This window comes from Lactuca serriola, chromosome 7 (genome assembly GCF_051521515.1).
Source record: "Lactuca serriola cultivar US96UC23 chromosome 7, Lser_US96UC23_V15, whole genome shotgun sequence".
Lineage (NCBI taxonomy): Eukaryota > Viridiplantae > Streptophyta > Magnoliopsida > Asterales > Asteraceae > Lactuca > Lactuca serriola.
Window position 1 is genome coordinate 72,966,417 of NC_136414.1, and position 25,374 is coordinate 72,991,790.

At 35.0% G+C, this 25,374-nt stretch overlaps 1 long non-coding RNA gene across 1 annotated transcript in view; it reads right to left on the reverse strand.

Annotated features, from left to right (window-relative positions):
- Positions 1-25,374, reverse strand: part of LOC145061998 (uncharacterized) — a 71,193-nt gene that overhangs the window by 24,519 nt on the left and 21,300 nt on the right. The window lies entirely within an intron of this gene.

Here is a 25,374-nt window from a genome sequence, read left to right on the forward strand (position 1 = left end):
AAAATTATAGCATCAAGACCTACTCTCTAGTGCACAACTGCACATGGAGTGCAAATATAAACTCAAATGGCTTCAATTCATTGAATTGTTGTGTGTGGGTTCGTCGTACGGACACGAATGTGCCACTGGTAGACCATAAATGACTTACATTCTCTAAACTTTTCAGAAAACTATGTTATGAATGAAACTTCATCAGAATCTCCATATTATATGGCTAATTATATGACTCTATCAAATATTAATATACTTTTAATTCAATCAAAATGGTGAAGAGGATATTGAGGTCATGCTGCTTGAAAACAAATAAAAATTTCAGTTGTGTGAACTGTTGATGATGATGTAAGTTAAATCGTTATCGGGCACGATTTAAGCAAATAATATTTTCATTGTTTGGTTGCACTAAAGGATAGCACACGAAGGCAGAGTAGAATCCTCATGAATACAGCCTAATGATTAATGCCTCTTTGCGTAAGGCACATACTACTCATTAAAACAGAAATATATATATATATATATATATATATATATATATATATATATATATATATATATATATATATATATATATATAAAGGGGTTTTGATTTAAAACTAAAACTAAAAATTACAGTGAAATAAACTAAATGAAATCAGTAATAAAAATGAATTTAGTTATGCTGCGACTTTCCTATTTATGCACTCAACCCACATTTGGTTATTCGGAATGCGTTCTGTCTAAGTTGGTACTGAGAAAAACTAATAGACTCTAATATTATCATTTACATAGTTAAATTAACTAAAACAAACTCTTCAGTTAACCTTAACTTTTTACTGTAACGTCCGATCCTGGTATGTATTTAATTCAAATTTATTCATTTTGTATAAAAACTCAACGAGTTGGAGGCCCCAAACTCGTCGAGTAGGAATGGAGTTGGACGTGGGTTGTGAAGTCTACTCGACAAGTTGAGAGCCTCAACTCTACGAGTAGGACTGGCGGAATGAAACCCTAATTTCAGGGGTTTTGCACCCTATTTAAACATGTTAACCTCCATAGACTAGCCTCATTTACAGCCTCTAAGTCCCAAACCCTAAATCTCGAAACCCTAATGCCTTGTGTGAGTTTGTGAGCCATCCTTGAGATAGTTATGTGTATTTAAAGCTTGTGGAAGTAGAAGAAGCTTGAGGACTCAAGAAGGAGTTTGTAGATCCAGAAACTTTACCCCATCCTCGTCACTTTTTGGTAAGTAAGTCTCAAACTTTCCAAATGATTGCTTAGATCTCTTTCTTAACACTTTTATGGGGTTTTTGGTCCAAATATCTTGATCCTTGGGAAATGGACGTCCCAAGTGAATACGCTTTTAGATCTAGGGTTTTGAAGGGCTTTCATGGCATAAAGGTGCAAACTTTATAGCCATAGAAGCCCCAGGCAACCTTTAGACTACCATTTTTTCCTTTTAAGATCCAAAGGGCCATGCATGAAGAGAAAGTTGAAGGCTTTACATGTTCATCTAGTCTCTAAGGTCGAGATCTCTGTTTGTACACCCTATCTTGAAGTATTGATGGCTTTTGGATCAAGATCTAGATCTTTTAGAGTTATGGTTTGAGCTAAATATCTTGGAGAAGGGTATTAACGGGTAAAGTTGGAAACTTTACCCTTCGAAGGACATTTCCAGTCTATATCTGAAGTATGGAGCTTAGATCTGAAGATTAGTGACTTAATCCATTAAGAAAGCTAAGCAGACTGAACAACCCGACGAGTTCATAGAGGAACTCGACAAGTTGGGTCGAAGTGTCTCGATTATGTAAAAAGAAGGATTGGACGAGCTGAGTGGGAAAGTCTTGATTCTGTTGATAGGAGGAACTCGACAAGTTGTGAAAGAACTCGACGATTTGGATCGCGATTACAAGATTTTATGATTTATGGGACTCGGCGAGTTAAGTCAACCCAGAATGTTGACTTTGACCAGAATGTTGACTTTGACCTTGACCTTGACCAAAGTTGAACCTTAAGGGGGTATGAGTATGAAAGGGTAATTAAAGGAGATCTTATATGTATAGAAGTTTGACTGAGGTTGATTTCAAAGCCGATGACAGTTCAGCTACTCTACAGCATCGAGGTGAGTTACCTTCCAGGAGAAGTGGGTCGAAGGCACCAATTTCGGCCCACTAGTAGTTGAGTATGGTTGAGATGATTGTCTTCGTGATAATTTTCTTGTAACATCCCAAAATTTAAGTCTAAAAATTTCATTTTTATATAAGGTATTACATCAAACCATTAGTACAAAACACTCATTATAATATCTCATGACAACCCAAAGTGTCAGTAATCAAAACATATTATCATAAAACCATATCAGAGTGTAATCCCAAAGATCTCATGTGCGGAAAACATAGTGTGATGCGCTGCGATCGAGCCGACTCCTTTCCTTGAAAACAAAATACCTGAAACCAAAACTGAAAACCGTAAGCACGAAGCTTAGTGAGTTCCCCAGATACCACATACCATACAAACCAACTGATCCATACATGCCATGCATAGCCAAGAGCCGTACATAACCAACATATCCATAATCAAGTAAGGTGCTATGTGCCAAACATAGTCTTGTGGTTATGCCACGAGCTGCACGTGGTCTTCTTGGTCAAGCTTGGGGCTACTCCCTGGGTCTTACAGACAAGTGCCAAGGGCCACTCCCTGGTCTTTCATGTAAGTATCACAAAGACAACTATACATACTACTCTACTAGGCTACTCCATATATAGTGTGCCAGGAGCCACCTCCAGGTCTTCCATACACGATAGCATACAGTGCGCCAGGAGCTACCTCCTGGTCTTTCTTACATATTGCCTAGGGCTAACCCCTAGGTCTTCTTATCTTACATTATAACATACTGTGTGCCAGGAGCCGCCTCCTGGTCTTTCGTGCATAATGCCTAGGGCTAACCCCCGAGTCTCCCTATCATACATAACTACATGGGCCGACATTGTGGCCGTAGACCCATACAAACAATGAGGAGACTCACCTCGCATTGCTGAACTTTGCTGATAAACCTCTGGCTGCTGTCTGACAACTCTCTGAACCGCTGCCCCAGTAGCTCCTCAAGCTACTAATATCAATATAACACTTAGTTTCAAACTGAACTCTAGAAGTCAAACTAAGTCAACTCTGGTCAAAGTCAACCTTCCAGTTGACTTGACTCGCCGAGTCCTTAAACTCAGAAGCTCTCAAAATACGACCCAACTCGCTGAGTCACCCCAAGACTCGTCGAGTTCAACGATCTCTAAGTCCCATCCTGACCAACTCACTGAATCACCACTCAACTCACTGATATGCGTCTTAACCAGAAGAGGTTGGGGGTTCTACGATCTGACTCGTCGAGTCCAAGAACAGACTCGCCGAGTCCTAGGCAATCGTCAACAGACTCGCCGAGTTGTTCTTCCAACTCGTCGAGTCCGTGCACAAGTTCATACAACTCGTCAAGTACACCCATGTGACTCACTGGTTCTCTCTAGTTCTCAATCCATACAATGGCTTTTCGAGCCATCCAGGGGCTCCAATCCATAGATCCACTCTTCTACAGTCTATCCCCCACATAAAGTTGCAACCTTTACGCGAAACCAAGGAGCTAAAGGCCCAAAACACTCTAAGGCTAGGGTTTAAGACAAAGGGGCTTCACCAATAACTTATTGACTTCAGCTTTAAGACATTCTGGACCATCACAACCCTAGATCTGAAGTAGCGACCTCAGATCTAAGTCCCAAACCCGAAATAGATCTCAATCTTACCAAAATAGCCCCAAAATCTCATTCAAGAATAGATCTAATTGCAATAAAGCCAAAGCAATAGCTTATTACCTCAAGGATGACCTCCCACTGAAGAATAATCCAACTCTCTACAAAGCCCTTTGCTCCAAGCTTCTTGATCTTCAATATCTCTTCACAAAACTCCCTTATCTAAGCTCCAAATTGCTCCCAAGGACTCTCACTCACGATTTAGGGTTTATGGATCTCAAAAGGGAAGTAGAGAGGTTAGGTAAGGGATGTGATGTTCTTTAAATAAGGCACAACCCCCGGGATTAGGGTTTTCCTCATCCAGACCAGACTTGCCGAGTCCACTAGTCGACTCGCCGAGTCGGTCACTTACTTTATGCCCCGGATCCTGCTCCGACTCGTCGAGTTCCTCCCTGGACTCGACGAGTTGACTAATGACTTAGAGCCTTTCTTTTCTTTTCTTGGTCTTTCTGATTCTGGGTGTTACATTTCTGGTATGCCACTATCTGTTATGCTCTATTTGCTAATATGCTATGATATTATGTGATAGTGGTAGGAGGGGTAGGTTAGACCCTGTAGCCGGTTGAGATAAACCAGAGGGTAGGTCGGGCACCCAGATATGCTTGACGTTATGTTTATACTATGTATTATGTGGTAGGGGTAAGGGTGAAATAGTCCCCGTATCCGGTTGAGATAAACTGCAGGGTAGGTCGAGCACCTAGTTATGTTTGGCAGGCAGTGACGGAACCCTATAGGGGCCTAGGGGGCCATGGCCTCCCTGCTTTTTGGCATACTAATGGACAAATCCATTAAGAAAATACCTTTCAATAAATTATATCGTTATTTTTATGTTGAATATCATTTCAACTTTCAAGTAAAGATAAAAGGAAAAAAAAAGATATATCTCACACAATCAAAATGATGGGGGTAAAGAAAATTGGGAGAACTATAAATTATTTGAAAATTAAAACCATTATTCGAAAATAAATAAGATTTAAAATTTTTCAAAATATCAAAACTAAAAACCTACTTTCACAATGTAAGCGGTTTAAAGTCTCTCAAAAATTGATGCAGTTACCCTACTGTATCACACGTCGGCCGTCCGTACATAGCTGGTGTCGTTCTTCTCCCTATCACTCGTTAGTTGTCTCTTTGTTTGCTCTCTGGTCTCAACTTCTCGATGAGTTGCTGGAACCATCCTGAGGCTCTCCTCTCGACATTTAGATCACTGGCATCCGCCTAGACAACATTTCCTCCGCTCTCTCAATGTTAATTGCTCTCTCTGTTTCCCCTTTGAGTCTTTTCCTTGACTATCTGTAATGAGTTCTACCTTTTTTTACTTTGACTGAAACTATTTTAATAAAATATAATTTTACATCACTGTGTTATTTAATTATGAAATGCAAAATACCATGTACTCTCATTGTTTTTACTGTGATCCTAACTTTTGTGTCACTTCATTGTCTCACCATTAACTATTATTATATTGGTTTTATTATTCTGTATTGTGGAAACTAGAAAGTTAAAAACATAAGTAATTTTCAAGTCAAAATAATAAGTATTATTTTGTGTAGTAGAAAAAGAAGAAATTGTCAAAGTAATAAGTATGTAGTCAATAGTTAATTTGTTATGTTATTTTAGTTTGTAATTTCTTGTTAAGATAGTTGTTTGTAAAAATTATTTGTAAATGATTGGTTATTTTTTTTATTTACAATGTATATACGTTTAGTTACTTAGACTGTTTATATGTTTGTTTGTTTCTCAATCAATGAGTTCAAATTTGATGACCAACATTATAATATTTCATAGTAATTGTATTGTTTAGTGTCACAACTAGGAATTTTGGTGCCTTGTAACTACAACACCTATAAATCAATAACATGAAATCATGCATGATGCTGATTCTATAACAACAAAACTTCATCAAATACTTCATTCTAGCACTACAAATGGTCAATAAATAATTGGAAACCTTTGAAATCCCGGTTTAAGTCCATTTTGGACTAGGATTTCCTTATTGGGCCTAATGGACTAATAAGCTTCCAATTTATCCATCTTGAATCTAGAACTCTCTAATGGGCCCTAATTGGACCCATATACATGAAACATAATATTTTGGGCCTTAATGGGTCACAACCAATTTATTTTAGCCCTAATAGGTCATAAAAATCATACTTTGATTTATTTGGGCCAAGCATCATCTAACTTAACTATAATATGGGCTTAAGGGCAAAAAGCCCAAAATTTCTTTCTCTTTTCTCCTCTCTCTCGGCCCAAACTACAAACCCAAGAAGAAGAGTTGACTTTTGCTAGCCACCTCATTTTTATTTTGTGGATAACTAGGCCATTTATTCATCATACATCCAAGCCCTCACTCATGTTTCCATGCACCCTCCCCTCTCTCTTTTTCCTTCGGCCGAGAGCAAGAGAATAAACACACACACCTCACAAAAACTCTCTCTAAATCACTCAAGAATCATCCACTCTTCTTCATCCAAAATCTTGAAAATTTGGCTTGAAGTCTAAGGATTTTCATCAAGTAATTCATCATCTAAGGTAAGTTGATGACTAATCCATGATCTAGCTACTTCATTTCATCCAAAAATTGCTTCTAAATCCATTCAATCTTGTGATCTTGCATCTTAGAAGCCTCTAAATTCGAGATCATCCAAGAGAGCTTACTAGGAACGAAATTTTCTCCACTCCTCTCTTCAAAACCGAAACCACAACTCAAGGTGAGCTTCATACCCCTCTCTTTTTGGTTTTCATATGTTTTATGGGGGAGAATACAAGAAAATGTGTAGATCTATGTGTATGTGTATGCTATGTGTGATTTTATGCATGTATGTGTGTGATTTTATGTGTTTTTGTGATAAATATGTAACCAAAAGGGTTGTTAACTCGAGATCCATGACATGATAAAGTAAATACACATAATCTAAGCTATTTTACACTAAACAAGTCAAGAAAAATATCTTATAAGGTTATGAGGAACATATTCTAACATAAAACCCATTTTAGGGCTCAAATTGTCAAAAATACAAAACTTGGGTTAAAAACTGTCAAGTCAAGGTTTCTTGAGGGTCAAAAGGGTCAAAACAGTTTCTATAATCATTTTTCTGAATATTAGAATTTTCAAAGGACTTGAAATGCAAATTTTTAGCTTAATGGGCTACATTTGGGCTTTTTGGCCCAATAAGCCCATAATTGCAAAAAATAAAGTTTAAAGGGGCTGAAATGAAACTTTCTGCAAAACAGGGGATAAGAAGTGTAATAAAGCTTTTTCAAAGGTCAAAAATTCTTTTCAATTCCAAAAAGGATAAAAAAATGTAAACTTTTTAGATTTTGGGCCAAAACTGTAAAAGTTGCAAAAAACGGGGTTCTAACCGAGAAACACCATTCTGGAAGGGATAAAGCTGTTAACAAAATAAATTTTGGGTTAAAAACTGTCTTTTGAACAAGTTTATGATACCAAAGTGTCAAGAAAATGTTTTAAGTACTAAAAATGAAATTCTTTTATATAAAGGACTAAAAGTGTTATTTTTATACAAGAAAGGTAGTGAAAAGGTCAAATTCTACTTTTAAACAAATTAATTCATTAAGTCAAAATACAAGATCCACAACAACCGACAAAACGGAAAACGAATACACATTCAACACCAAATACCGTTATAAACGAATTGATTCGGTCTCGAATCAATAGAAAACAACAATCGTTAAATCAAAACAATTCAATAGATACGTGATGACTACAATGAGTAAATCTACAAACTTTGGGCTTATGAGTTTCAAATCATGCTTGTTGGGCCTTGCAAGCCCACCAACATGATCTTTGGGCCCAAATGGATAACGCTTATATGTTATTGGGTCTTTAATGACCCAATATTTTATAAAAGGACTTTCAATAGCTTTTATGTGCTAGTGGGCCAAAGTGTCCCGTTGGAAAACCTAGTAAGGTCATAGTAATCAAATGCGAGTTGGACCATCGTGTCTTTCGCATCCACGACAGCCTAAGGTACTTACGATAGTAGTGGGACATAATGCTCCTCTTCTCTTCGTTCGCTAAGGCTTACGAGAAATCAAAGTAGACGAAATTAGGACGATATACAATGTGGATTTATCAATATTCATTTGTTAAGACAATACAAAAATCAGTAATCACAAATACATTTCAACATCGGAAAACATCGGGTTTTCCGGGGAAATCAATACTACCCGCTCGAAATTTTATAACTATAATACAAAATACCCTTCATATATATGTTTTTGAAATCATTCATGCATCAACTTATGGATCTTCACACTTTGATAAACAAAAGTCTTTTCAGAAAATATCGGATTTTCTGGGTTTTACAAACTACACAAATCATTTTATCACAACATTGCTTATGAACTCACCAACATTTCATATGTTGACATTTTTCCAAAATGACTTGTATTCTCAGGTAACAGGTAAGCGGAAGAGTAATATGAAGTAATGTTAGGATGTTATGTTGTTAAAAGCACTCAAACTATTTATGTTATAAATGTGTAATGTTAAAATAATGTACTTGATGTAAACAATCCCAGTTGTAATATATTGATGCATGGTGACATTTATGTTATGATTCATGTATATTCATTGTGATGATATTCAGTTAAAGTCACGCGAGCCCTCGGACGTTTCCGCCGTCTAGTTCGGAGGCGTGACAGGTTGGTATCAGAGCATTGTTTATAGTGAACTAGCATATCTAACCACGCATTGATATGCAACTATAAACGAAAAAGGGACTAACCCAACTCTGAACAAAACAAAACAAATAAAAACACAACTATAAAACATCTTTGTCTGTGTGAATTAGCAAACAGAATATAATACCAAACCAAACAAGATAATGCTATCACCTCGGGTAAGCCGGGACTGTACACGGTTGTATCAAGGAGAGGATGTAGCCTGATCAACTACATTTCCTCCAAGGTACAACTATCACGTGTCCCGAGGAAATCGCGATGGTAGAAAAACCTAAAAACATACCCCTTTATCACCAAAAAGATAACAACAACTCAATCTATATGTTTTAGGAATGATATTAGCATGTTTATACACCCTCGCAGACAGCATGGTTGGTTTCTACCACCCTGGAGATCCTTATTTCCCTAATCAGGGGAATAACGGATGGTTGGAAGAATCCGAGGAGGAACCTGAGGAGGACCCCGAGGAGGAATCCGAAGGGGAACCTGAGGCGGAAGCCGAAGGCGGACCCGCCGAGCCAGTGGTGGACCAGGAGGAGGAGGAAGTCGAAGGAGGTCTTGAGGAGGAACCCAACGAAGACGAAGATGGTGATTCGGACGTAGAGTCCGAAGTCATCAACCCCCTTATCCGGTTAGGGTGCCCGCTTATCGGGTAGGCCCCACTAGTCCTACACCCCCCCTAGGGTATCGACCTTTGGAGGTGGAGCAGGCAGTAAGGACAGCGACCCCCGTTCGGCATGTCACGCGAGTTCTATGACCTGAGGGATGGAGGACCGACCGATCGTGCTCTTTGTGACAACCCGAAATTTCCATTCTGAACAAACCATATCAAGCCAATAGAAGTAGAGCAGTTACAGTGAAAATTCAAATTTCGAGTATAAGTTTGGCAGTTTTCAGGATTTTACATCTAAGGAGATATTAGGAGAGTGGATGCACTAGGGTTTTGTACAACACTGTAAATTCAATACTCTAGGACATTAGAATCCATTCCGAGAATAGAAATATTTTCTGCCAAAAATCTCAGGACTATAAATAGAATTCTGAACCAAATTGGTTCATTAGTTGAATTCCAATTAGAGAAAAGCCAAATTCCCTCTCACGGATCTTCGGGTTTTCATCCCAAATCGTGAGTACACTTCTCTAGTTGTGTTTTAATGCTTGTTTTATGCTTATTAACATAGATTGTATGTCAAATACATGAGATCCGGGAGTTTACCGCCCAAGAACGTTCTTAGGGAGTAAACTCCAAAATCAAGCTTAAAGGCCACCTAGTCCCATTTCCTTGTTAGGCAACTAGTTAAGGATAATATGTATGTACATTTGAGACAAGAAATCAACCAAGAAACACCCAAGTTAGGAGTTCACGGCCCAAGAATAGCTTAGGCCGTAAACTCCCATGTAAATTACTCAAATGGTGCTTTTAAGGCACCTAAGGCTTGGACACTATTTTAGACTAATACCCTAAAGTGTTTAGTACCTAGAAAACATAAGGAAAACACAAGTGTTGAAGAGTTTACGGCCAAGAGTGGTTCTTGGGCCGTAAACTCCTATAAAGGGGTCAAAGGACACCCTAACACCTTCCTTGAGCCAAGAAACAATTTGGGCTTGTACCTAAATAAGTTATGGACTATTCAAAACATTTAGAACCCCATGAGTGAGGGATTTTACGGCCCAAAAGGTTCTAGGGCCGTAAACTCCATAAAAATGGTGCCAAATGTGCCATAAACTCTTCTAAAGACAAGTACCAAAGCCTAGTTTAGTTCCTAGAAATGTTTGAGACTTGAAAACACCATAAGAACCCTCCCAAGGGAGTTTACGGCCGTAAACTCCAAGGGAATATGGTCTATGGGCCGTAAACTCCCTAAAGGAGTCAATATGGTACCCAAAAACTTGTTTAAGCCTTGAAACAATTCCCCACTAGAGTTGTGATAACTCTAAGCTCCATTTAGGCCTTGGTTGAGAGTTTACGGCCAGGAGCTTACTCCCCTGGGCCGTAAACTCCAATGATTATGGTCATTAGACCTTAAACTCACATTAGGGGCATTGCACTCCTTTGTTGCAACCCATTAGCCTCCTAGCACTTGACCAAAGGTGTTTTCCTCGCGTTTAAATGTTTATACTTGTATAATTAGTGATTTAATCTCTAATTATTTATATACATATGTCTTCATATGAAATTAGGATCATTGTGTGTGTCTAAGTCTTCACTTGACACCAAGCACTTGTCCGATCCTTCCGTACGATAACAGTCCGTTCAATTCCAGTCACTTACTGCAGGTGAGTTCATACCCCTTAACTAATGTTTTAAACTATTTTAAATGTTTTATGGGGGGGATACAAGTAGAATCATGCTAGTTAGTATATCAATCACATGCGATTAATAAGTAGAATTACGCTAGTTATTATATCAATCACATGTGATTAATATACAACATTCAAAAGATTTGGCTACTCATTAGCCGTTTTACCAAACGGTTTCCTTCAAATGATTTTTTATAAACATTTTATATGTTTTAAACTACTTATTACACTGTACATCTTACTCTGTACATTACCTTTCAAACTTATTTACAACTGTGTTTCAAACAAATGTTTGCTTATACTCAAAACTGTTTTATCATACTTATGCCTTCAAATTGTTTTATAGATTGACATCAAGTCGATCTTTTCTTAAACTAATATTTGTGTTTCAAATGTCTTACAAAACTTAGTTATGCTTTTATATTATTATAAATTGCATGCCTCTATATGTATAGTTATATAAGAAATGTTTAAAAGACTTAAGAAGGATATCCACCCTATTTCCTTTTCGCGCTTGAGATGTGGTCTGGTGGGATATCGGGTACTCGTCCGAAGGTCGTTTAAATATTAGTTATATATTATGTGTACATATATAGTCATAAAAGGTCCTTCCAGTTCATCCCATGCCCTTGGGTAGCAAGGGTATACATCCATGACCATACGTACAAGATAGATTACTAGTAAACTACCATATGGGTAGTTTAGGAAGATACTAGAACCATTACTAGAACGCGATATCATACAATGAGTCAGTTCATTCATGAGTTAATACTTTCTAGAATATTACTGTACATTACATATACAACTATACTAGAATGATTACATTACTATACTTGCTAGGTAGAGAGCACGTACATTACAACTAGAACAGTTCATTACATTACATATACTAGAATACGATAATTATTGTGATTTAAATCGGAGCATGACTTAAACCTCATGACTCGAGTTGTGGGCAGAGTCTCTTGGAGGGAGAGAGTGAGTTTGCGTATAGAACTATACTGGATTGACAATCCTACACCTCGCTGCTAGCTACAGTGGGACCTGCAGGTTTGAGGGTGCCGAACGTCATTTCGTTATTACGACCATTCATTATGTCTTTGTTACTAGTCGATAGTATGGTGCAATTTATCACATAATGCCTTAGCCTAAAATCCGGTTTAAGGTAGTTAGTACGGTAGTAGTCCTTTTAGAGCTACGTTTTAGTACTACATTAATTTTCCCATTACATATTTTTAGTGATAACCTCACTTAAAACATTAATGTACAAACTATATTTTTGGATAATGATAGTTATACTTTGGAAAATACATACTCTTACAAGAGACACACATACAGAACAGTTAGGTCTTTGTAGAAGACACCTTCATATACTAGTAGGAGTCATAGGGATTCTAGGGTTTTTCAAACACTTACAGTTCATATACACTTTCAATACTTACAATACATAGACTTACAAATTCTTACATACAAATACTTACATACAAATTAAGACACTAAATACTTATGATCTCACTAGCTTCAAAGCTGATACTCGCTTTCAAAATTACTTGTATCCTCAGGTCATCATAGACAGGTACCGATGCAAGGAGAAAGGAAGATGGAGCTTGTTCAAGACTTATCTTTCATTTTGATTTATGCTTTAGTGTTTATCAAAATTTGACAGAACATATTTGTATAATAATTATATTATTAATGCAATGGATGATGTTGTTGCTTGTTTACTACTTTACATTGTTGTTGATATTATACATGACGTCCTCCGCCCCAGAACGTTTCCGTCGTTCTTGGTTTTGGGGTGTGACACTCTTCCAGTCATGGTGAGACGATTGCGGAACACTCGCGACCTAGCTCAGAGCACTGCCGATCTGATGCACCAGATGCGGACTAGGGTCGAGCATGCAGAGCAGGAAACGCGAGAGGTTATCTGAGAGTTCCACATGAGACAGGTGAGGTGGGAGGCTCGACTCCGAGATGGGGAATCACAGGTGGCTCATTTTCAGGGAGCATCCACTTCCTCAGTACCACTCCCTGGCGCATCCCACCATGACTAGGACTAGTCGTACCCGTATTTAATATTATGTTATTAGGATCTATGCTATGTACCCCGACTCTATGTTTAAGTGATTACACTACTCATAGAGCCGTTATGCTGCCGAAATTGCACCACTTATGTATGCTCTTTTGAGCAAAATTTTCATGTATCAAAAATGCGAATAATATTAATAATTAAGCAATTTCACATTTTAGCATACAGTCATGGATATATAACACATAGCAGATTACAACATCACAGTAGAACACATAAAACCTTAGGCACTCAACATCTTTCTGCTCCAAGCTCCAGTTAACTCCAATTCTCCATTAAACTCATCCAAAGTTGCTCCCAAAGTATTGCTCCATTTGAATTATTTGAAAACCACATAAAAATGTTAGCAGTACGAGAATTCTGACAAAAAACATGATCTGAACATTATTTAAACTAATGACATGAAAATATGTAAAATATGATGCTAAATGCTAGTAAAATTATCCTAAAAGATGCATAAAATGGCATCTATCAAATTTTCTCAAGCTTGAATCTTACTTGCCCTCAAGTAATAAAAAAGATTAAACATTATAACTGAAATGGAAAGATGTAGATGACATAAAAAGAAATCAAAATATAAAGAAGGAAACTAAAAACTTGAACTAAAAATACTTCACTCTTTTTTTTTTCACATGATTAGACTTAATATCGAGGGAAAGCTCCAATGGAATCACTACCTACACAATCATCACAATACCTTTCATCATGTTAAATCAGTTTTCGCTGAAGCAGTGGGCCACATTCGTAGGGTCCCAACTCCTATGCTTTCACTTTTCTGAGAGTAACAAATATCATATCACACAGTTCTTAATTCGTGCTAGATTTGACTTTGAGATGACTATTTAATTGATTGAACTTGAGTTTTTGTACTTTTGCCTTCGACTTTGAGTCTTCAATCTTCTTTTTGATTCTCTTGAGATTTATTCAATTAAGTGCTTGAACTTTCACTTGGGTATCAGATATTACAGTTCGTATGTCACACCCCCAAACCGGAACGACAGAAACGTTCGGGGGCGGAGGACGTCATGTACAGTATCACAACAATTGTATAATAGGAATCAAAGAAACACAACCATTACATTGATAAAGTAAAGTATTTACATCTGTTCAATACATAGTTTGTATGACATCAAAAGCGTATAGCAAAAGTATAAAAGACGTGACTCTATAAAGCTTCGTCTTCGCAAAACCTGTGGGTGTACCTGTCTTACTGGATCCCTAAGAATACAAGTAGCTTTGAAAGTGTATCAACATTTAAGTTTGTGAGTTCATAAGCATGTTTTTAGTTGAAATCTATCATTGGTTCCTTGAAAAATGTAAGTATGTTTTCCCAGAAAGTCCTATATTTTCTGTTGTAAATGTGTTGTAGTCTTAATACCCTAAGACCAAAGTGTTTGAATGTTATTGAACTCTGAGATAGTATAAGGTAGTTTTAATTCGCATAAAACCATGAAAAGTATGTTTTCTCTGAACTGGAGTAGTTTTTTTGTATTTATACTTGTGTAAAAACTGTGTAATTGTAAGTGTCTGGATTCACCGGTTGTACTTGTAAAATGTTGTATTATAGTTTTATAATAAAACTATGTGAAGTTGTTTACTTATTCATACACTAATCGTATTGTTCAATACAAAATTGTGAGTTATTATAACCATACTTGATGACCTAGGATGGTCTGAAACGACGTTCTTCAGGCGTCGGAATCGATATGACATTTGTCACCTCAGACCTGTCAGCCTAGCTGTTGCAAACAACTTAGGTGCGGGATTGTCAGTCCCGTATAGATCTATACACAAATTCAAACTCTCCCTCCAGGAAACTCTGGTTATAATTTCAGGGCTTTGTTGGTACTTAGGTAAGTACTTGAAGTGTGTCTCACAAAGCTATACTGACGGTTACATGTAGAATAATTGAAAATCCTTTGTAATGAATAACTTTTCCTATGTTTCATAAATTATACCCAAAATAGTTTATATGTTGGTTTGTATTGTATCTATGCATTTAGTAATAATGACATCGATGTTCTATAAACTATACCCAAAATAGTTTATATGTTCGTTTGTATTGTATCTCTGTATTTAGTAATAATGATATCAATCTTCCATAAACTATACCCAAAATAGTTTATATGTTCGTTTGTATTGTATCTCTGTACGTATTTAGTAATAATGATATCGATGTTCCATAAACTATACCCAAAGTAGTTTATATGTTCATTTGTATTGTATCTCTATATATAGTAATAATGATATCGATGTTCCATAAACTATACCTATTATTGTTTATAAGTATGTTCTTATATCGTTTCATGAATTCGTAGAATAGTAAAGATGTTCCATAAACTATACTTATTATAGTTTATAAGTGGGTTCCGCTTGCAATGTAATTATTCTGAAAATTTTCCTTTGCTCAGCGTGCTACAAATGATTAAAGATTTGTACTCATACATATAGGACATATATATATATATATATATATATATATATATATATATATATGTATGTATGTATGTATGTATGTATGTATGTATGTATGTAAATATGTTTTGGTAAAATCAATGGTTGAAATTGGCTGAAACAGTCTAAAGTAATTTGAAAATGTTTGAAATCATTTGAATGTTTACACAAATTTAATTGTGTTTTGGTTGTATTCCCCCCCCCCCCCCCCCCCCACCTTAAAACTTGGAAAATATTGAAAACGTAGGGGTATGAACTTACCTCGTATATGAGTTCGTGTTTGAGTTGCAAGCTATAATAACGATCCTTAGACTAGCATACATGCGAATAACATTATCCTAAAATAATTATATTCAACGTCGTAATTAAATTAATAAGATATTAATTTAAATGATGGATCAAATAATGATTTAAATAATAATTAGAGTGTTAGACAACACTTTAATTATGTAAAGAATACTTCAAATTTATTTGGAATTATTTGAAGTGTTGAAAGGGGTTTTCTGTTGGACAAATGGGGTTTTCGGTGGAGGCTAGTGTGTCTTCGGTTGGATCTTGATAAATGCTTGAAGATTTGGATGAATGTTCTTGGTATTCTTGGTGTTCTAGGTGTAAATAAGAAGATCTGGGTAGAAAACTCTTGAATGTAAGCTGTTTACGGATGATAGTTGAGAGCAATTTGGAAGTAGTTCATGGTTGGAAAAGTGAGAAATGAATTGAGTTTACTACCAAAACACTTATATGTAGAAAGGGTTTTTGGCCTAAAAGGGCCTTGGCTTTGGGTTTTCGGTCCTTAATGGACCTTGACTTTGTGTTTTCGGTCATACCAAGATCGAAAACTCCTTTGATTTGCTAAAAGTGGCCGAAAACTACCTTGATTCTAGAACTCTAGGCCGTGAACTCCTTTGTTATGACTTTCCTTGGCCGAAAACTATTTTGGTTGGATACTTTGGACCGAAATCTCAAATTTGGGGGTTTATTTTATGATTTAAACCTTAGTCTATCACTTATGTTAAGTTATAATATCATAATTCAACTTAAGACTTAAGCTATATTTAGTTATTAGCTTATAAACATACCCTTAAGGCAATAGAGGATATGTATACACAAGGATTGAAATGTAGTTTGAGAGTCTTACTGAATTGAGAATGACGGGTTGTTACATCTACCCGTATTTTCTTTGACTGTGTGGATTGGATATTAGGGCTCTCTGTTACCGTGAATGTAACGTGTGACAAAAAATACGTCAATATTCTATTGGTCTAGATTTGTCAAGCAAGGTTCTTTTTAATCATTCTGAAGCGAATAATTCTGAATTGTTATTATCGCCCACACAGTGTTTCGATAAGCCATTCTTTTTAGTGTTTACAACTGATGTCCCAGATCATGGTGTTTTGAGACTCCTAGTTATGAGAACTATTATTGAACTTACCACTATTGATATGATCGCTTCAGACTTTCATTTTCCATTTATATAGAGCTATCGAATGCAAGAATGTAATCATATCATGTAACTTTTTTTTCATAATTTTTTTTTCATTTTTTATGCAAAAAATAAACACTAAAATAACTAGAAATAAAATATTTTTGGTTTTTTTTTTGGGAAACTCACTAAGTGTTAGCTTACAGTTGTGGATTTCAATGTTTCAGATACTTCAAAGGATTGGAGAAAGACGAATGTGTGATCGTGCACATCATTCCATGGATTGTGATATTTTGAGAGATTTGTTGATACTTTGATTTTTTGATATTTTGGAAAACAATGTTTATTTGACTTGAGGTTTTATGAAAATGGTTTTGAAAATCAAAATATTTTCCTATGAGTTTTGGGATGTTACACGACGTTAGGTAAGCATCATTACGTGGTGACATGGCCACAAGAGATAGGAGTCTTTTTTAAGTGTCACGACGTGACGCTATGTTAGTCACGACATGAAACCTGATCAGGGGCAAACTGAAACTTGGACTTGGACCCTATTTAAAGGAAGTGAGGGGCTAAGTTTTCCTTCACCCTTAGCCTCCATTACCTCCTAAACCCTCTTGAAGAAACACTAATCCCCATCCTCTATTTTTGAGCTCACCTTGATGTTTTTGGTTGTTTTTGAAGGAAAAAGAAGGCGTTGGTAGTGTCGTGAGCGTATTGGCAAGCTTTGGGACTTCAGTTGGGCATCTTTGGACCTTTGTAAGTGTTCAAAACCCAAACTTTATTGCTCTAGGTTGCTAAATGTAAGCTTTTCTCCCTTTATCTTCAAGTTTGAGAAGGTTGAAATGGTGGGATTCCATAAATTTGGAAACTATATGGATCCTTGAGGTCCTTTGTATATCATATGGTTCAGATCTAGAATTTGCTAGTGTATTGAATCCATGCATGATACTTTTGGTGATGTTTCTCCATTTTGACCTAGTTTGAGCTTTAGACTCTAGACATGCATGGCTAAAAAGCATCAATCTTTAGGATGTATTGGACGTTAGGAACCCTTCTGGAAGGAATGAGTGAATGGATTAATGATTGGAGGACAGAATCCATTAAGTTGTGGTGAACCCGGTTTCACGATGTGACATATTCCTTGTCAAGGCGTGATAACTGGGGATTTACTGATTATTTTGGACGGATTCTATCATGACGTGATAGTAGCTTGGATTGAGATTGAGCTGACTTAGTTGGATTGTGATCGATTTTTAGGATTAGGCTGTGTGGGTTTCTCACGACGTGATCATGGACTGGTCACGACATGAGGGTCAGCGATGGTGATGCTGACAGTTTACTTGACCTTGACCATTAACTTGTTGACCTGGGTTGATTTTTGGTCAAATTGCTAGTTCTAGAGTATAGAATGAGGTTGGACCTTGATTGATTCGATTGGTGTGTTGTAGCACCGGTTGCATGGCATTGAGTTGTGGTTTATCTGACTTCGTGAGACAGGTGAGTCTTCTCACTATAGTATGTAGGTTGCTAGATTGTCTCTGTGACTCTTTCATGAAATACTGTGGTTGGATCACAGCACCCATATGAAGATTGTGGTTGGATCACAACACATGTATGAATGATTGTGGTTAGATCACAACACTTGTATGAAAGACTATGGTTGGATCATAACACTTGTTTGTCTTTGTGACTTTCATGGAAGAACATGGTTGGATCATGTCAGAAAGGTTACAACTAGACTATAATTTAGGAGTAACTATAAGACTTTGGTCGTGCTTACGGTTTTGTGGTTTAAACATTTTCAAATACATCGAGTTCTAAAAGGAAGTGCTCGACTTGATTGCAAAACATCCCCTGATGATTTCCACACTGGTGATTGTTATTTTACTCTAATGATTGTGATACATTTTGCTATGCCTGATTTTGGGTACAAATATTGTGTGAATTTGATGATTACAAATGAAAATTTTTATGAGTATATTTAGGATGCTACACTTAGCCTTACATCTGTTGCGACTATAATAATGATAGTCTAGAATCCTTAACAATCTCAATATCTACATCAAGATCTATCAAATAAGGATTAATTAGGTAAGATCATATCGAATGTAGGGTTTGTTTGGTATAAAGAGTATATTGTTTGTAAATCCCACTTTAAGCTTGTCATACAATCTAGCCAAGGCATCATTCCGTAAGTAGATCAATTAGTATTTTGACTTGGAATCACTGATAAATATTATTTATAAATTTTCTAAACAACGGCTATGAATATAAATATAAGTTACACATGAAGTATAGTAAGTGCATCTTAACTTTAGTGAAAGCCGGGTAATTGCACGGACAGAACTCTGAAACCGAGAGATCTATTTCTCTGGGCTCTCAAACACTCCAGAGCCTTGCTAAAGTAGTTGGGAACTAGGGTGTAACACCCGTTACCAGAATGGATCATGTGAAGGCTTGGAGGAATCATAGATCTGGTTTTTGGGAAAAACTAACCGCCATGATGTGGTGATTGGAGCACCACAACGTGGAGTATCTTATGCATGATCGTGTGTTTAGTTGGTTGCCACTGTGTGGCAAGGAAGGCCATGGCATGGCAACCTAAGCCCATGATTTTTGGGATTTTCTCCATATTTAAGCACCTAATCTCAAGGATTAGGGTCATCCTTTTCAGCCTCCAACCCTTTCAAATGAAACCCTAGCCTCCTTGGAGTGAATCTTGTTGTATTAGTGGTGATTCTTGAAGTTTGAAGCTTTGGATTGCATTTTCGGAGGATGGAGTGTTATGCTTGCTAGTTGGAAAAATGCATCACTTCAGATCGTGCACCTCATGCATCTTGTGGAGCTTTAGAAGGTATAAAGCTTCCGCCCTTTTGGTTCTCTTTTCATAGATCTAAGATTTCTATCATTTATTGGTTCATATTAATGTTTGGGTTGGTTTGAAGAGATAAATTTTCCAACTTTATAGCTCATCTTGGTCCCTTGGTCAATATGTCTTTTGGATCTGAAGTTTGATTGTGTTTTGAGATCCATGTATGAGATTTTGGTCTTTTTGCACCATGTTGGAATAGAAGTAAGAAGTCCTTATGGAAGTTATGGATTTGTGGCTTTGGTTATTAATAGCTTAAAGGTTGAGTCCATGATTTAAGTTGTCATTAAGGATCTAGGTTTAGGGATCTAGACTCATTGGGATGTCTTAATGGGTAAAGTTTGAAACTTTATCCATCAAGGCCTTGGGAGGGACTAGATCTAAGCTTTGGAGCTCTTGAGGTTGAAGGAAAATAGTTTAAAGCATTAAGCTATTGAGACCCAGTTCCACGGCGTGGCGACTGGGGATGTCCAACTATTTTGGCGTTTTTCTCCCACGATGTTCTTCTTAGCAACTATGATTTCATAATAATTGTTTTTTAACAAATAGATGTATCTTTACTAAAAATGGACGGTATATTATTTTAAAAGTGTAAAATTTAGCCCTAGTTATTGGGATGTTACATAGGGAGTATAAGGGCTAGGGGTGCGAAAGGATTCCAGAGGATTTGGGTGAGAATTGGTGACGAAAATAGGCCGCGGCATGCCTCCTGGGCACGTCATGCCTATAAGTCGACATTCCTATTCCCTTCGTGTGCCATGTATTCGAAAACTGGTGGCATGGGTCGCGTTTGCTTGTTATTGCGCACCGCGCACAGTATTGGCGCACGCGAAACATTAATTTTTTTCAAAAGTTTGTATCTTTCTCATACTAGCTCTGTTTTTGATGTTCTTTATATCTAAACATAGCTATCGCCGAGTACTACAACTTTCATTTAGACTCTTTCGGCTAATTCTTAATTTAATTTTAAAGCTGTATGTTTAAAGACTTAGACTTTTAAGTCCGTGCAAAAACCATAACTCTGTCATACGATATTCGTTCTCGACTGTCTTTATATCGATGGACTCCTAATCACGAGATCTTCAACTCTCGTTCAGATTGTTTTGCCTAACAATTAAACGATTTTAATTTCGATTTATATTCTAACACAGATGCACTGAAACTTCGAAAAATCATTACTTTCTCATATGAAGTTAGATTTGGACGTTTTTTATATGAACAAATTTGCTTTTACGATTACTAGGACATTCATTTAAATTACTTAGGTTAATAAGCAACCTAGCTCCGATTCACTTTTTATGACGCGTATAGTTGTGTCAATTTGATCACAAAACTTCGAAGAATCATAACTTCTTCATACAAAGCAGTATTTAAGTGCTCTTTATATCTATGATATAATCATTACGACTTCTACATCTTTAGCTAAGATTATTTATTATATATTAAATGGTTAGTCTGAATTTGCGAGCGTTACATTGTATTACGAGAGATTCAATCTAAGAATTGACTTCAGTGGTCATGGAAGTCAATTACAAGCATAGGTGGTTCTCACGTGTTCTCTTGCACATTTAAGTTTAATATTGTATAACCTAACCCTATGATTTATTTAATTTACTAGTCACAATCTCCAAATCGTGTTGGAAAATTATGATCCAAGCTAATAAAATCAGAATGGTCATCTAAAATTTACTAAGTCAGCAATAGATTATAAAAAAAAAATTAACACACAAAGTTTTCGATCAAACAAACATAACAAATTAAATTAAACTAAATGTTCAAAAAATGGAATCAGACAAAGTCATTAGGTTACATCTAATCTAGTGAAGACATATGGGTTTTACCCCATAATTATTTGGTAAAAATAGAAAAACATCAAAAAGGATTTACTAAACACGATCATTAAGCAAAATGATTTGTATTCCTAATGCTCATACCTTTTAATTCATCAAGTCTTTGCTCCAAAATGTTTCTCCAACCTTGAAATCGAACCAAAAGGGTTTTTGGACGAAAATAATTTTCGTAGGGATGTTTTAAAAGTTCGCCCTAAGGCTTTACAACAATTATGGTATAAAAATCGAGTATTAAAGGGATTCAACGAATCTGCTTCGTAAGGTCGAAAATTCTGCATTTGAGTCTATTCCATTAGAAGGGCGTGGCGGGGCGCGGCTCGGCTCGGTCAGTTTCTGGAAACTCTTCGTTTTTTCATCCTTAGCAGCTCAAATCAGCTTCAATCTCAAAACCACAAAATTTCCTATTATCATCCAATTCAAAGTGTTTTTAGTATCTTTTATCCTTAAATATCATATTTATATCTAAATATATTAAGATAATGACCTAAACATATAAATGCACGACAAGAGTGACAATAATAATGAAGAATTACCTACTTGATTTCTGCCGCTAGGAACATAATTAAAATATCTTGTTTCGAGTGTATGATACACACCATCAAGCGTAATTTCTAGAACTCGATAGATTTGCACCTAATCCATTTCCACTGGTTCCTTTTTATGCGTCAATCGAATTCTAACTATCAGTCGAGTTACAAGGACCTTTTGTCAAGCTTTCTGAACACCATCGACAATAGATAGTGTTAAAATAAGAAAAATTAACTTATTAAGGTAATTATCTTTTCAATTTGGTCACATCTGAATAACTTTTTTTCTACACATTTAGGTAATGAACTTGTTAGAAGTGTTCACATGTGTCTATTATGACCGACTGTAGCAGGTTACATCCAGTCATAATGGTCATATGTGAACACTTTCAACAAGTTTGTTACCTAGATATTTACAAAAAAAAAAGTTATCCAAATATGAACAAAATGGAAATGTAACTACCCTGATAAGTCAATTTTTATTTTTATTAAGGTAGTCGATTATAATGATTGTAATATTAATACATTCAGTTGAATTTCCTTAAAACAATATTTATAACCATTTAAATTGATCACGATATGTTGAGAGCCATTTTTTGTAGCAGAATTATCAAATATGTATATATATATATATATATAATGAGAACAATAAATAAGGTGAGAACATTACTTTTATGTTATTATTCTACTATGAATTAACTATATATTATATAGTAGTGATTATAATGTGAATATTAAACATATAAGTTATCATTTGAACCATCGTGTGTGTGTGTGTATCTGTATGTGTGTGTGTGTGTATATATATATATATATATATATATATATATATATATATATATATATATATATATATATATATGAGACAAGAGCAATGCTATCGATGTAGATAAAAGCTACTTCTATTTTTTATTTTTTGTAGTTTAAATTCGTATAATACATGGAGCAAACTTCATTGAAGATAGTGTTCTTCATGTTATTGGTCTCCATCTATGTTACTTTTAGTCTCTAGTAAATTTTAATTTTTATATTAAATATTTTAAACAATAAAATTCTATAAAAGGACGATGTGTTTTTTTCCATATCAAATTTTAGAGTTTTTTTTTTACCAAAATAGTGTGTTTTAAAAAGATATTTACCAAAATTGTATGGTCTTAAAAATATTTACCACTTAGGTTAAATTTTATACCAAATCAAAATTAGAAGGTAAAATAAAAAAAAAATTGATTTATCATGGTAATTACATTTTCGTTTTATTCATATTTGGGTAATTTTTTTTATACATCTTGGTAACGAATTTGTTGAAAATGTTCAATATAAAAACTTCAAAAAAGTTCATTAGTAAGATTTGTACAAAAAAAAAAATAATCATACGTAAACAAAACAAAAAAATAATTACTTTAGTAAGTCAATTTTAACTAGACACTAAGAACATCTATTATGGAGTCGATCACTCTCGTCAATTACATACCTCAGCAACATATTTTAGTTCAAAAGGTTGGAAAAATAAATGTATCTTGTGATCTGTTAAACTTATTTGTCACCAAATCAACCAATCGGAAAAATGTTAATTCCCGAATGAAAGTATATAATATAATTTACCATTGTAAAGTTACATATTTGGTAATATCATTGTTTATTTCCCATCACCCCACGCAGCACAAAAAAAAAAAAAAAAAAAAAAAAAAAAAAAAAAAAAAAAAACACTTGACATCTTGTTGGAATAATCCATATGATCAATAAAAGAGTATGTAAATTAACATATACGGTTTCTTGAAGGATTGAAGAGAGAGGAGCTTGTATATAAGAAAATATATACTCCTGTCGCAACAAAATTTGTTGCTAACAATGATTATACTACAAGATCAAAATACAAATCAGTAAACCTTACAAGACAAAATACTGTCAATTAGTACACCTGAAAACAATATATATATATATATATATATATATATATATATATATATATATATATATATATATATATATATATATATATATATACTAGCCGTCTACCCGCGCAAAACGGCTGGCGGCGAATAATTTGATCTTTTTAGAGTTAAAACCATTTTGCGTTCACTTCGAAAAATGAATATTAAATGACATCTATTTTTCAAAAGCATTACCATATCATATTAAGGGGGTGTTTGGCTAAGCTTTTTTAAAACAACATATTATGTTCCACATCACTATAAGTTAAAAAAGTGTTTGGATTAAAATAACTTATTCCGGTAGGGAACCTCTAATACGTCATTTTTTCATAAGTTACCCGACACTTACTTATTAACTTATAAGCTAATAAACTAATAAACATTAAGTTTTTTTTGCCAAACACCCCCTAAATGGTTATTACTTCCATTTATACATACCCAAACCACTTATACTGTTTATCGTCCTCTTTTTTTTTTTTTTTTTTTTTTTTCGTTTTCCTTAATTCCTTTATTAATTTAATGTCCTACTAAGTAAAATGCTAAAATATATAAATAATAGTTTATAAAAATAAACCTTTAGAATATCAGGTGTTATGATTCAAAAGTCGATAAATAGGACTTTAAGAAGGCCAAAATACTCAGGTGTCAACTTGTTCATTGTGATTTTAAACCAAGTTTAGTCACAAATTAAAACATTTTCAACGATGGTATGTAATTCAAGGATTCATATTGATTTAGATTCTCGAAACCTTAAAATATTGAACAAAATCTATATAGAACCTTATAATAAGGACAATAATCACCGTAATCAGGAAGTTCATGTGATGAAACTTGATAGTATAAGGACCAATGATGAAAAATGTTTCATTTTTAGACTAAACAAGATGAAAAATATACAAACTACTTTAATCATGTTAAATCTTGTGTTTAACGGTTCTTTATTGCAAAAGTAAGATGCCAAAATATGCAAACTAATGATAATATAATGCTCTAACTGACCCTCTTGGTTGAGTTCTTTGAACCTGCAAAGCCAACTCATTAAAGAAACATAGTAAAAACCTTTTTAGGAACAAACTGATATAATAAAGCCTTCACCCAATATATTTATAAGATAAAAATACAAAAAGTTAAAAATGATGAAATCAATTACAAGTAAGGATTAAAATAAAAACCTGTTAAGAAAGAGTCATCTGCAGGAGGGATATTTGAATCAACATGTATTTTCTGATGGTTTCAAATTTTGAATTATCCGAAATTCAGGGAAGGAGATAGAATTTGTTGAGAAATATAAGGATTCAAAACACATGTTAAAATTTAATATTATTTTAGTGATGACTACTTGTACTATTAGCTTAATGATTTGAACGTTTTAAAAAAATAATATTATTATATTCAATCTATTTTTAGCAATAGTGGGATTTCTTTTATAAGATAGTATATATATATATAT